The sequence below is a fragment of the Oryctolagus cuniculus genome, chromosome 12, assembly GCF_051225735.1.
Source record: "Oryctolagus cuniculus isolate XC-2025 breed Fujian yellow rabbit chromosome 12, ASM5122573v1, whole genome shotgun sequence".
In the NCBI taxonomy this organism is placed as follows: Eukaryota; Metazoa; Chordata; class Mammalia; order Lagomorpha; family Leporidae; genus Oryctolagus; species Oryctolagus cuniculus.
Window position 1 is genome coordinate 4,046,624 of NC_142878.1, and position 15,039 is coordinate 4,061,662.

Below are 15,039 nucleotides of genomic sequence, written 5' to 3' on the forward strand. Positions count from 1 at the left end.
CAACCTATATATTCCTGTTATAATAGGAATTAATAAACTTAGCGTAGCTTCAACACAAATGAAAGTGGAATAGCCAATATACATTTCAAAATTCCACTATTCATTCTTTTGCTGAATCAGATAATATTTTCTAAGCTGGTCAAAAAGCTCCTTAATTTTTTTCTGTACAATTTACAGTGTAGCAACTGTAAACCTGACACTGTTTAAGTGTAATCTACATTTAAAAATAGCTTCTCCATAATCAGTTTATTAAGTGTAGACAACCGTCAAAGTAATAAACCAAGATTGAGTCTTATCTTTCGCTGGTTTTAATGGTGTGAGTAGCCCTCGCATGGCTGGCCATGCATTGCCAACCTGACATCACAGAAGATCAAATCGGGGGCATGACAGAACAGTTCAGCATTGCCTGGTATTCCCATCACACACGTGTGGATCAAAGAACACAGGTAACCTCAAGAGCACGGATAAGGGCCAAGTATAGTAAAATGTTTAGGAAGTAGTGAGTTTTGAATATTTATTACCTTTGCTTTATGATCATTTAACCACTAAGTTTGTGTCTTTTTCTGTTTCATAATGGCTGTGATTAGCAGCCAGCTCACGACATTCCTGGAAATTGAGCCATCTGCTTGAGCTCCAGTACGCCCTGAAGGAAGTCTTCCTGTTGCTCGTCCTGGCCCTAAAGTCCTGGCCTGGAAGATGGTTGTTAGAGTTCCCTTTACCCAAGGGCCCTTTCAATCTCTCTGGCTTTGTTTTAGTTCTGGGCTGCTTTCTCCTTTATTTATCCCCCTTATCGTTCAAACAGCTCAAATTGTCACCAATTTTTTTCCTGTTCCTTTTGATTTTGAGACTACCCTTAGCTTCCTTCAAGAATTATTGAACAATGAGGGTCTGGGGGTTTCAAATTAGTATTAGATAAGTTCTGACCGGAAGTCAGCTTGTAATATCGATGAGGAAATACAATGACAGGGACTCTGAGAGATGGAGAAGTCCCGGGTGATGCATGTGACCCACTTCCCCTTATTCTCCCAGTCACATGTCAGCTTCCGAAGGCACCGGGCAGGGGTCCTGCGTGCCTCTCCCCAGCTGCACACGTCCGGTCCAGCCCGGCCTCTGCATGTGTGCTTTCAGGACAATTTTCACCTCCTCCACCCGAAGGCCCCTGCTGGGTTTCACTGGCATGCTTGAGCCTTCCACACTTGCACAGATGTGTTTGGGGAACTGTTTGGCGCACTTTCTGGAGTTGCTTGCCAGACTTCGGTTGCCTAAGGTGTGGGGGACTGTTCCAGGCTTGCTGTTGATGACTCCCAAGCTGCTGACGTTGGCCTGGGAGGACGGAACCCATGCTCACCTGGAAAGTCTACTGGGCAGAGCACGACTCTCCCGTCCTGTCAACTCTGACCCTGAAGAGTGTGTCCTGGCACCGGGAACGACTTTCCATTTTAAAACGCAAACTTCAGACACCTTGAAGTTTCTCCTGGAGTCTACAGGCTAACATCAGGCGCTGCAGGACTGCGCCTTATAAATCCGGGAAATACGGATTAACCAGGAATGCTGCGTGGTGACTGCAATGACAGCTGGCACGGGTCCCGCGATGCGTGGAGAGGAGCAGTGAGGCCTTCAGAAAAAGGTCCCTTATAGCTCCGTAAGCACTCGCTGATGTCACCCTGGCTGACAAGGACACAGCTCACAGACTGGAAGAGAATCGATGTCACTGTCAGCCAACTGCTTCGAGACACTCAAACTGCAACATCAAGAAAATTGTTGTCCTGGATCCCTGGCTATTGCGGGACAGTAACGGAGATGAAGAAAGAGGAGCATGGGACTGGCGCTGTGCTTAGCTGTAAAGCCGCCGCCTGCAGTGCTGGCATCCCTTATGGGCACCGGTTCGAGTCCTGTCTGCTCCACTTCCGATCCAGCTCTCTGTGATGGCCTGGGGAAGCAGTAGAAGATGGCCCGAGTGCTTGGGCCCCTGCACCCACGTGGGAGACCTGGAAGAAGCTCCAGGGTCCTGCCTGCAGATAGGCCCAGCTCTAGCCCTTGCAGCCGTTGCAGTGAATGAGTGATGGAAGATCTCTCTCTCTCTCTCTGCCTTTCTGTAACTCTGACTTTCAAATAAATAAATAAATCTCTCTAAAAAAAAAAAAAGAAGGGAAGAGGAGCGGTACTAGAGGCAAGTGGCATGTGTTCCAGTCCAGCCAATCATGGGAGGTATCACAGTGTAGGAAAAACAAAAATCTTTCTATATCCATGCCAATGTATGTAGGTACCTATCTATGTACAAACACGCATGTATTCATATGTACATACGTACGTGGATGAAACTGGTACCTTCACCCAAGTGAAGGAACTTAGCATTGATTAAAAAATTTATGTAAACCAATGAAATGGAAAAATTGTTAAGCTCACAAGTTAAAGTTCAAATGTTGGTAGATGCAACTCTACTCAACTATGCCACAGGCATTATCATGCAAGGATGTCACGGGTGTTAGAATAACTTCCACACAATTCTGGATACTATTATCAGACAGCTATAAAAAATGAATTTCTTAGGATCTAGACTTCCGTAAATTATGAGGTTGTGTGGCGTGCGTTATGTGGTGAGGACTCCCGGGAGTATAGAGACGGAGACACCATTTGTCTCCTTTGAAATTTCAGTTACGAAGACAGGTTCCTGGATGCCCAGTTCCCGCCTGGCGATGTGAAACCAGAGACCTGAGCAGCAGAGCTCCGGGGACCCGCCGCAGCCTGCGGCTGCCTGCTCTGCCAAGGGCCAAGGCGTGCTGTTCCTTTGCTGCCCTGGGGACACGGAGGCCCAGCTGCTGCACGGAGAAGGGAGGTGGTGCCGACAACGGAAGGGTCACTGGCTTCCTGAGCCCTGAGACTTGGCAATAGTCTAAGCTTCGGTTTGTCGGAGACGGAATGTTTCCTGGTAGGGTCCAGCAAAGAGACAGAGGCCTTTGTGCGCCCCAGGGATGCCTGCCAGGGGCGCTCTGCCTCACTGGCAGCTCCGCTAACAAACCTGCCGAGTACAGCGAGGCGCCCCGACCTACTCCCTGGAACTCAAAAATCCTCCACGATGTCAATGCTGCTTTTGTGGCTCCGAAATTGTGGTTTCTGAGACTTGTGCACCACCTAGAACTCCTGCTAGGAGCAGACCGCTGTACCCTGGATGAGCTGTTAGGATTAGGACTAGAGTAGGGAGAAACATACAAGTAGAACCACAGAAACGTGCAGGACAGGAGCCCAGTCTGAGTGTATCCAGTGGACCATCTCTGGAAAGAAATAGATTTGAATGCAGTACTGGGAGAATTAAAGAAGGAAGCCTATTCTTAAAGAATATGGCAACATCTCTCAGATTTTAGATCTGTTCTATACTGTGGCCGTTGTAAGAAAGCCAAGATTGGGCTTGTTAGAGAGGTTTAAAATACCTGTGCTTCCGAGAAAGTCTCTGTATCTCAACTCCTTTTTTCCAAATTAAAGGGGTGAATTGTTCCCAACTGCGTGGTTAAATTCATTTTTATTTCTGGAAGGAGGCGGTCCTGCAATCATCATCATTTCTCCATTCGCCCTAAAACTTCAGCATTTTCCTAAGCAATAATAAATAATACCATACATTTGCTTCTATGTCGGTTTCAAATAACAAGTGTTTTGGTTTGTTTGTTTTTAAGGAATAAGCCGCTACTAAGCAGAAGTCACCACCAGCACCAGCGTTAGAGAGAATGTTGGCACAGGGAAGCAACGCTGGGCAGTGGAAATGATGGCCTCTCACCAAGCAGAGACACTGACCGTGGAATGCCACCATGAGCTGAGCTGTTCCAACCGCCTGTCCAGCTTGACGGGAATGTGCGTTTTCTATGTGCTGGGCATTGTCTCAGAAAAGTCACGTGACTAATATAGTATAGGCTTATAATTTGCATAGCTGATCTGCATCCTTTTACTATTCTGTAAAGTTTTCTCGATTCACCCTGTTTTTTTTCTTTTAAAAATTCCTCAATGTCTGTGCAAGTGACACACCAATGTCAGAAACACAGCTCTAGGCGCCTGCCTCCCTGGTTCCTCTCTAGGAACAGAATGGAGGCAGAAAACACTCCTTCATTCATTCACTCAATTCATCTTTTAACTCATGCTAATGCGATACTTAATGTGTACAAATTCATTTTAAAGAATTTTTGAAGTGCTGAGAATCACGAGAGAGAGAGAGAGAAAGAGAGAGAGAGAGAAAGAGAGAGAGAGAGAGTCACTGATCCACTGGTTTACTTCCCAGATGGCTGTAAAATGGGACTGGGTAAGGGCCAAAGCCAGGAACCAGGCACACCACCAGAATTCCCACCTGGGTAGCAGAAACTCAACCACTTGAGCCTTCATCTCTGCTTCCCAGGGTGAGCCTTGGCTGAGAGCTGGAGTCCCGAGTGACAGCTGGGAATCACACCTGGCCCTCTGATGTGGGATGATGGCGTGTTAACTGCCAGGCTGCATGTCTACCTGGATCTCAGTCTTTATGCTTTTGACTATCTTCTTCGGTTGCATTCTCAAACATCAGGTAAAAAATTATAAATTTATTGAAGACTATTACAAGCACTGCTAAATTACTGTCTAGAAAAGCCATATCAATTTACACTCTCACCAGCAGTGTTCGGCATGTGTTTATAATTGCACCATTACCAAAGCAAAGCTTTGAAGTCTCTCCTGACTTGTTGGTGGATATGACTCGTCGCTATTTTTTATAACTTGTGTTTCTTTGATGATCACTGGTTTTTTTTTTTTCAAACCTACTGTTTGCATTTCTGCTTTGGTGACTTACTCAGGGGTTTACTCCCATTCAGCGTTGCCTTTTGTTTTGATTTGGATGAACACGCTTCATGTTTTCCACAGGTGTTCCCAATGCTTCCTTGCCATTTGCTCTTGAGGAGCCGACTGATGTCCAGAGCTTGCCCTCTTCCGATCTTCAAGCCCGGAAGTTATTTCTTTGTCCCCCCTATTATCCAGCCTCCCTCTATGTCCCCTACTTCCCCAAGCCCCTCCCCATTACGATGCTGTACTCAGGTTGAGTGCGCTTAACTCCCATGTATGAAGGAGAACACGTTTCTCCCCAAATTCTATCTTGTCAAAATATTGACCACATGGGGATTAGACAGGTAGCATCTTAAAGAATTGACATCATGTTCTATGTCTTAGGAACACTCAGATGAATATGTTTCACTGAAGGAGAGGAGGAGACCAAGAAAGAGGGCTGGGGTAGCGGGAGTAGAGGCTCACCCCCAGGACGGATCTCTAAGGAAGGCCCTGAGATCAGCCCTTCCTGCCCCAGATCTGCGCTGTTCAGTATAGTAACCACAGCTACTGTTCTAGCCAGTAGAGCTGGAGGTTGTCATGTTGAGTAAAGAAATCAAGGCAATCAGGGCACTGACCGATGATTGCTGTGTGTTTGGAAGCTAGAAAGTCGATCTCCCAGAAGCAGAGAGTAGACAGAGGTGACCAGAGACGAGGAGGTGTCTGGAAGAAGGTTGGACAGATGATTAACAGGTACTGGTATGCAACTGGGTAGGAGGAAGAACTTTTTTTTTTAGGATTTTATTTATTTATTTGAGAGGTAGAGTTACAGACAGTGAGAGAGAGGGACAGAGAGAAAGGTCTTCCTTCCGTTGGTTTACTCTCCAAATGGCCACAACGGCTGGCACTGCGCCAATCTGAAGCCAGGAGCTTATTCCCGGCCTTCCTCACGGGTGCAGGGGCCCAAGGACTTGGGCCATCTTCTACCGCTTTCCCAGGCCATAGCAGAGAGCTGGATTGGAAGAGGAGCAGCCAGGACTAGAACTGGCACCCACATGGGATGCCGGCACCGCAGGCAGAGAATTAACCTACTGCGCCACGGTGCCAGCCCCAAGAACTTCTAACACTCTGCAGTACAGTAGGACAATTATGGATGACAATTAATTATACAAAGATATTTCAAGAATTTCATGGAAAATGTGCTATTTAAAAAAGCACATGCACCCAACTAAATGTATCTTAATTCCACTTTTGGAAAACCTTTTTGAAGTACCCTCATATATTTCAAAATAACAAGTAGGAAGAATTGGATCTAAGTGGGTGAAACAGATATTACATTTTTTCCATACAGACTTATTTGACATTTTGAGAGAAAGCTGTATATTTTAAAAAATTCATTTCAAAAAGTAAATTGGGGCAATTTCCAATGTCGGGATTACGGCATCCAGGTTAGGTCCTTCTAACAACTTGAAAGGTTTTGGAGAGACTCTTCCAGTGGAGCAAGAACCCACAGTTTACAGTCTCAGCCCCGGCTGCCGTTTCTACACCTCCTCTCGTATTCCTCTGGACATTTTAACAGGGAAACGAGAGAGCGTAAGTCCACAGGTATTAGCTGGGGACTGTCACAACTTAGAATTTCCAAACTTTTTCTTTCATACAATCTCCTCTGACCCATATCACCTGGAACATTGAATTAAGCTCTTATAATTGACATAATTTTATCCACAAAATCTGTTAGGACCTCCACATCTTGAGTGCATCCAAGAGACACTGAAAGGAAAAATGTGTGAATCAGGGCAAGAAGTCTCTGGACTTGTTCAGCACATGTGACAATTTCGATGTTTTCCAGAAAGAAATCGGTACCTAGATGGGCCTTTTCCGATAAGCAGAGAACTAAAACCAACTCCTCCAGGCCACTGGAGTTAAAGCAGGAGTTGAAACCATGGCAACCAGAAATTGCAAACTTGGTCCGGTATTTTACAACGGAGCCGTGGCAAATCCAGGCTGCATATTAACGGTTCATGAAGAAGACCTGAGTTGAGTGCCCTGCACTAGTACGGGTGAAAAAATGAAAATTCTGATCTGGACTTAAAGAAATTTCTAACTGTCAAGTCCATGCACTATACAGAGGAGAGGGATTAGAAGCTCCAGTGGGCAGGTTTTCAAAGAACTAAGGGAGGAACACAGGGCCCTGGGGGACTCTGGTCAATGGGCACTTGGACCTTGACCACGTCACCTGCCTCCCAGTTCCCTGAGCATGAGTGTGCACCATTCTCAGAGTCCTTCTCCTTGAACACAGCCCCGGGAATCGAGGGAGCAGCTGTCAGTCTCACCTCTTCCATGTGTTCAAATGTCTCCTGATCCAACAGGCCTCTCGTGATTTCTGCCTGCAAGTGCTATTGCTTGTATTTAGAAGGCTTTCTTCCCCTCCTCTCATTAACTTAACCCCACGTTACTCCAGATCCTTCCAGAAAGTCCTCTGACTTATCTGACACGTTGACCCTGAGATGGAGTAAGATACTCAGCAGGGCTGTTCTTGTCCTGCTAACATTCACCCAATCCTTTGTAACTGTCATTTTGACTGTTTAAATAGCCCATGAAATTTCAAGTGCTTGGAGAAAATAGTTCATTGTTTGATTTTCAGCGCCCAGCACATAGAAATCTCTCCAAAATATTTGCTAAACAAAGACCGTCAAATATGCACATGCATTTATTCTTGGGCAACATGAGCCCTTTTATTTATGGCTTCTCACATTCCCAAGTCACTGGGTATGTCCATGTGGTTCCCAAATGTCACCGCACCATTCTTAGCCTGAGATTTGCAGACCACAAGGCCGGCGCTCTCATGAGATGTTTTTCAGTCTCATCCAGTTTTAAAACAGATAATACAACAAACACAAACTCCAGTCCTTGCTTCCAACCCTTCTTACAACCAAATGCTCCTCCTTTCCTGCGGAACGGTCCACAGCCTCCTTGCACCTCCTCACAGCCTTCCCCCCTCACTGCCCCAGCAGCTTTTAGGAAATGTATTTTCTCTGATAGTCGCCAGGCCTGCTACCCAATTCAATGACTTTTTTCATTAGCCATTTCCCAGTTTTATTACCATGGGAGATAAAGAAACTCCCCAAACTCTCCCCAAATCCAGGGAGTGGAGGCTGTAAGAGGTGCCCTCACGCCCACCCCCCCACACACAGCCTGCAGCCTGCTCACCCAGGGGTTCTGCAGAATCACACCCTTAACGTGCTGTGTATTGTGACATTGGCACAGACACTTTGAAACTAGGCAGACCTTCCGCAGTGTTTAGTTTTTGGCAGAATGTGTGCTTTTGGCCGGCTTCCACTGGGAAATATGTTTAGTTTGAAGTGACAGGCCTGGTCAACAGCACAGGTCATAGGTACATCTGCTTAATCCCGACTACATGAAGCCAAACTGTGCTCTCTGCAAACTTCTTTTCCTCTTCTTACCTCCTCGGTGCCGGTTAATCCAGCAAAACATCCGGTTCCTTCACCAGATCCTCTTGACAGACACCTCCAGCTTTCAATGACATGCATCTCCGGCAGCCACCACGGGCGCCGCATGGGCCTGGAATTCTGGGAGCTGCTGTGCAGAAAGAAGCAGCCGTAAGAAATCCTGGAGAGAGCAGCCTGGCATTTTCCTCTCAACTCAGGCCCTCGGCAGTGTTTGGGAAGCCCCCACAGGACCCTTAAGATCCAGAATGAGGCTATCAGTGCTGCCAACTTGACATAGGACCTAAAGGTGGCCCCGTGGTGTCACCAGGGCACAAGGAGTTTGAGTTTCAATCCCCACCCCGACAAGCCCCAGGAGTCTTTTTGGGACTGGTCACCCAGCTGTAGGGTGACATAGGTACGGGAAGAAAGCTGTTGCCTCTCTGATGTAAGAATGGTACTGAAGAAATTGTCAAGGTCAAGGTCACTTACAGGGCTGATGATTTAAAAACTAAGGAAAATAAGGATCACATGACGATTAGCTAGCAATAATCACTGGAGAATTTTAGGTACTTAAGATGCATGGCTGGCGCCGCGGCTCACTAAGCTAATCCTCCGCCTGCGGCGCCGGCACACCGGGTTCTAGTCCCAGTCAGGGCGCCGGATTCTGTCCCGGTTGCCCCTCTTCCAGGCCAGCTCTCTGCTGTGGCCCGGGAGTGCAGTGGAGGATGGCCCAAGTGCTTGGGCCCTGCACCCCATGGAGACCAGGAGAAGCACCTGGCTCCTGCCTTCGGATCAGCGCAGTGCTCCGGCCACAGCGCGCCAGCCGTGGCGGCCATTGGAGGGTGAACCAATGGAAAGGAAGACCTTTCTCTCTGTCTCTCTCTCTCTCTCACTATCCACTCTGCCTGTCAAAAAAAAAAAAAAAAAGGCAAAAAAAAAAAAGATGCATTCACTTTCATTTTTTTTTTTTTACAGGAGAGTATGGAGAGAATGCCATGAAATTAGAAGTCTCATCTGTGCATCTTTATGTTCCACTACCCAATAGTAGCTTTAGCCTGATGCACAGTAGACACCCGATAGCTGCATATTAAATAAATGTTTATGGAACGTATGTTCCTGGAAGGCACTTAAAATAGGAAAACTTGGCATCTACTACATGTCTCACAAAACTTGAACAGAATTCTACAAAACATATTACTGCTGTTAAGAGACATTTTACCAGACACCATTATTTTATCTTGGCAATTTTGATCTAAATGTTTGTGTGTGTTACCATGCAGTAGGAAGGAACACACTGGATTTAAATGCATTAATTCAAATTTCTATGTGTATATGTGCATGTTTATACAGATATTATTTTCTTCTTCTCTATACTTAAAAAGTGAGAAGGAATGTGAGAGTGTTGGGGGACTGGTGGGTTCAGGTTCTTGACTCTGACACACAAAAGAATTTGAGGATGAGATGTAAATAAACGCTAGCAGAGGCAAAAGATTCAATGGCAAAGTCTAAGGACACACTCAAAAGGGACTCATTTTCTGCAATGAGCTGTGACCCATGAGTTTTGGTGGGGTCACCCTTTTCTGTGATCTGGGGGTGTAGATGGTGGTGCTTTGGGTGGGGTTTTCCAGGACTGGGCAGAGATTTCCTGGAATTGGTGACCACCCATCTCCTGGCTCTTTCAGAAAATCTCAGAAGGGTCATGGCATCAGGTGCATGATGGGAGTGGGAGTGTCAGCCATGGTAATTTTGCTACAATGACATTGTAATAGGCCATTAGTCATCTTAGGGATGCAGTCAGCAGCCATGTTGGATATTTTCACTGGGCACAATCTCTGAGTGGTGGCTTTGCTACAGCAAGGATTTTCTGTCAGCAGCCATGGGAAGAGCTTTGGAGGCAGTGCTGGGAGGATTCCTGGAGTGACATATTTTCTCCGGTGCCTTTTCTGATTCTTGTTATAGGTCTCCTTTCTTATAACGAGGGTACTTTAAAAGTCTGTGAGAAGCCGGCGCTGCGGCTCACTAGGCTAATCCTCCGCCTTGCGGCGCCGGCACACCGGGTTCTAGTCCCGGTCGGGGCGCCGGATTCTGTCCCGGTTGCCCCTCTTCCAGGCCAGCCCTCTGCTGTGGCCAGGGAGTGCAGTGGAGGATGGCCCAGGTGCTTGGGCCCTGCACCCCATGGGAGACCAGGAAAAGCACCTGGCTCCTGGCTCCTGCCATCGGATCAGCGCGGTGCGCCGGCCGCAGCGCGCCGGCCGCGGTGGCCATTGGAGGGTGAACCAACGGCAAAAGGAAGACCTTTCTCTCTGTCTCTCTCTCTCACTGTCCACTCTGCCTGTCAAAAAAAAAAAAAAAAAAAAAAAAGTCTGTGAGAAGATGGCATTAAAAGATAAGTTTATTTTGGTGCAACAATTCTGAAACTTATGCAAACACAGACTCTCCGAACTGTCCAAACTGTCCAAGGAAGGTGTGTATTATGAAAAAACTGCACATGGATTTCAGAAATTTTTGCACAAAAATAAGCATACCTTAATTCCACATTCCCACAAACTTTCTGAAGTGCCCTTGTGCTAAGAAGGGACACTTTGGGGCACAAACATCCCTAAGGCTGCCAAACACAGAAGCAGAAGGTGAGCCGGATCCACAGACACACAAGGCGTGACTCTGTGTGCAGGGGTCAACGAGGCTGGCTACCTACCGAGGGGGAGGCGCTGTACCTGTGTTAACTGTCTTCTCCCTTGTGCTGGCTCCTCTGGGTTTGGACCCTGATTTCTCTCCCCAAGTGCTGTGCCAATGTTATCCCTAGCAGGACACATCCCTTGGGGTGTGAGGAGTCTTCCTCCCAGGGTTTAATTGCCTTTCGGTTTCTGGAGAGGCAGGGGCAGAGCATGGGATTGAGAAGTCCTTTCTTAACAGGCCTGCGGCTCGGGCAGGGCTTGGAAGGGCCCTGGCACTGGCAAGCTCTCCACAATTTTTCCAGCAGCAGTGTGGCTCCATTTGCCTCCTTCAACAGGTCTGTTAGTTCACCGACTGCAGACTTTGAATTGGCACAAATGCATTGTGCAGATGGGGCCGTCACATCGGCTGGCCTGGAACTAATTAAAAACTGGAATATTTTAGATCAGTAGGAGGAAGTGCGGCCAGCTTTGCAGGGATAGCACAAGGGAGCTGAAAGAGCAAATTGATCCAGTCCTCTGACAAAAATCTGTTGCTGCCTGACCCGAGGTAGCCCCAGCTGGGCGTGCACATGCCACAGCCCCTGTGGACCTGACAGGTACTGAACCATCTTTAGGAAATGTTCTTTGTGAAACAGAGACTCTTCCTAGTGGCACACTGTTTCACTCAAAAGAGTCAGCTTGTCAGACTTGTTAGCTGGAGAGAAGAGACACATCCCAGAGCGTGGAGGCCTGTGAAAGGCAGGATAACGAGGCGAAGTCACAACCTGGTTGGCAGGAGGCTGTGTTCAGAGGACAGACTCTCAGCCGGCTGCAGGCACAGCCAGTGACCTCCCGCCACCTTGGCTGTGGTCCACAGGACTTCCCCCGGTCTTCCTGCCCAGCCGTGTCCTCACTGCCACTCCCCTCTCTGATGCCTCCTGCTGACTCCTTGCATTCCGACGTGGGGTGAGAGGTGGCTCACATTAAGTGTCTTGTCTTGCTAAGCACCTTACCATGGCTGGCCCTTGTGTGCTCTTTCACTCCAGGTCTGGGAACCCCTTTGGCCTGTTTTTTTGTTCTTCCTTTTTCTTCTCTTTTTGTTTTACTCCTTTGAAAGGCAGAGATGCAGAGACAGACAGAAAGAGATCTTCCATCTGCTGGTTCACTCTCCAAATGGCTGAAATGGTGGGGCTGGGCCAGGCCAAAGCCAGGAGCCTGGAACTCCATCTGGGTCTCCCACGAGGCTGCAGGGGCCCGAGCCCTTGAGCAGTCTTCTGGTGCTTTCCCAGGCACATTAGCCGGGAGCTGGATTGGAAGTGGAGCAGCTGGGACTCGAACCGGTGCACATACGGTATGTAAACATCACTGGTGGCAGCTAACCCACTATGCCATGACACCAGTGCCAGGCCTGTTTTTGACTTCATTAATCTTATATTAGTGCCAACATCCGTGAATTCAAAGATGCCCCATAACTGGTTTTTGTCTTGTTTTAAAGTTTACTTAACATCTACAATTTATTTGGCTTATACTTACATGCCCAGGACTGGGCTAAATCATATAAGACATTATTACAGTCAATCCATACAACAACCAAAAAAATAATGAAATTATGACTCCAATTCTATTTTTATTTTAATTTTGAAAGCTGTGGTAATGTACATATAACATACAATACAATGTATTAACTTTTTTTTTTTTTTACAGGCAGAGCTAGACAGAGAGAGAAAGGTCTTCCTTTTCCATTGGTTCATCCCCCAAATGGCCACTACGGCCAGCGTGCTGCAGCTGGCGCGTTGCGCTGATCTGAAGCCAGGAGCCAGGTACTTATCCTGGTCTCCATGGGGTGCAGGGCCCAAGCACTTGGGCCATCCTCCACTGCACTCCCGGGCCACAGCAGAGAGCTGGACTGGAAGAGGGGAAACCGGGACAGAATCTGGCGCCCCAACTGGGACTAGAACCCCAAGTGCTGGCGCCGCAGGCAGAGGATTAGCCAAGTGAGCCACAGTGCCAGCCACAATGTATTATCTTGACCACTTTTCAATTAGCAATTCAACGGCGGTCAGTGCACACTCATCACAGTGACACCAGCATTGCCAGTCATTCCCAGAGTGCTTCTCAATGACGCCCCATCCTTCCCCTGCCAGACCCTTTGAACTGCCATTCTGCTTTCTGTCTGCGTGAATTTGACTTCTCTGTGTGTCTCACATATATGCAGCCATAGATTATTTCCTTTTGTGATTGGCTAATTTCACTTCACCGTTTGTCATCAAGCTTCCTGTAGCATGTATCAAAGCCTACTTCCTTCCTAAGCCTGAATTTCACACACCCCTTGTGATTTCCAGTCATCCATCAGTGGACCTGTGGGTTGCTTCCATCGTAGGCTACGGCCACTAATGTTGCTGTGAGCACAGGTGAATAACCATCCCTTGCAGGTGGTTAATTCTGTTTTATACATGAGGAAATTGACATGTGATGAGCGTAAGCAGCTTAGCTTGGGTCAGACAGTAGTTAACTGATGGAAGCAGGGTATCCATCTGAGAGTCTCTCACTGTAGGGCAGGTCCTTTCGTCTCTGCCAAGGGGCAGGTGTCTGTCCCAAGAGGGCTACGCATTACAGAGCAGAAGTTTTGCATTAATTAATATACCATTGTGCTGGTATGGATTTTCCAAATTGAGTCTTTGATGCTAAAGTATATATGATACCACAAATGTCAGGATTAAATACAATGGTTGTGTTTTTTGGCGCTTCATTTGTGTAAGTCACCATACTGGCCACATTGATATAGAGATTCTGATCAACAGTAATGAAAAACGTCCGTCATTCATCCAGCTGTGGGTTAAGTCCAACACTATGATGATATCCACTGGATACTAGCACTGTAAGAGATCCCTTCCATATTTTATCCTCCCAAAATCCATATTAATGGTTTTATTTTCAGATGAAGACTCCAAAACTTAAAATGAGGCTTACAGCACAATTTTCCATCTTTTGGAGCCAGTACTTGGGTTCTTTCTGCTACCTCTTTAGTCCTGGGCATGACGTTGAGTCAGCTGAACATCAGTGAATCAGAGGCAGACACATTAGTTGTACGTAAGCATTTGTGATTTTTAGAGAGAGGACTTTTGGGGAGATGTGGCGTGGTTCCTGAACATGAACAGTTTGTGAATGTCTTTGAAGGACATCAGCTTAAGCCAATGGATCAGTGAGTGACCTTTTGACAAAGCCAATGCACATGCAATGTCTGGGAAACGCCGCGCGTGCTCCCCTCCCTTGCAGGTCCCACCCACTACCTCCAACAACGTAGCTCTCAGGGAAGGGTCTGGTCTAGGAGCTCGTTCAGCCATCCTCTGCTCGGGCTGCCTGGCTGCTTTTCAAATGTTTCCCATGTCTCAGGCTCCGACTCAACTCTTCATCCTGGAAAAGTCTGTGTCTCATTCCAGCTCAGGGCTGTGATTTATTTTTGGTGGTAACGGGAAGAATTAGTCATACCTACTCTTCTGTTTGAGTCTAATGGGAGCATTGTGACCGGTGGCACAGATGGCAGTTCATCAGCCTGGTGACTTGTAGGTCTACGGCGTGGGCCTTCTTGCTCTTCTGACTTTTGCTTTGCTGTGAGTCATTCTACAATAATAATGAAGAGGTGAGATCCAGTGTCTCACAGTGGACCTCCTTGTACTGGGCTTTCAGCATGGCAATAATTCCATATTGTGAGAGGAGAGATGATGTCACCTCTTTGGCTGTTGAAAACAAAGAGGGGCAAATAAAAACGACCAGGACCACCCAAAGGACTGCCAATCAATACCATTGACAATGAAGAGCAAAACATTCTCCTCTCAGTCATAAACTAGGAGCGAGCTAAGCACTGTTGACCTTGGGGTAAAGGATTTCTTGGGATTTAATGAGTGGCTCGGAAGCTGCCGGACCTTTATTCAAACGGGCTATTAACTGCCTGAAAGTGGCTGACCCCGGAAGCTGTAATTGCTGCTGCAGATAAGGAGTGTGTAAGAAAGCCCAAGTCTGGTGTAGACAATGTGCTTTTGTGAGCGAGATCCAGCGACTGCCAGACTGACCCTACAGAGCAGCCTGCGTGTCCCCACCACTGAACTGCATGCCTTTCTTGAGGGACATGGGCTCATGAAGCCGGGGGCTTGGAGCAAGATCTAGAA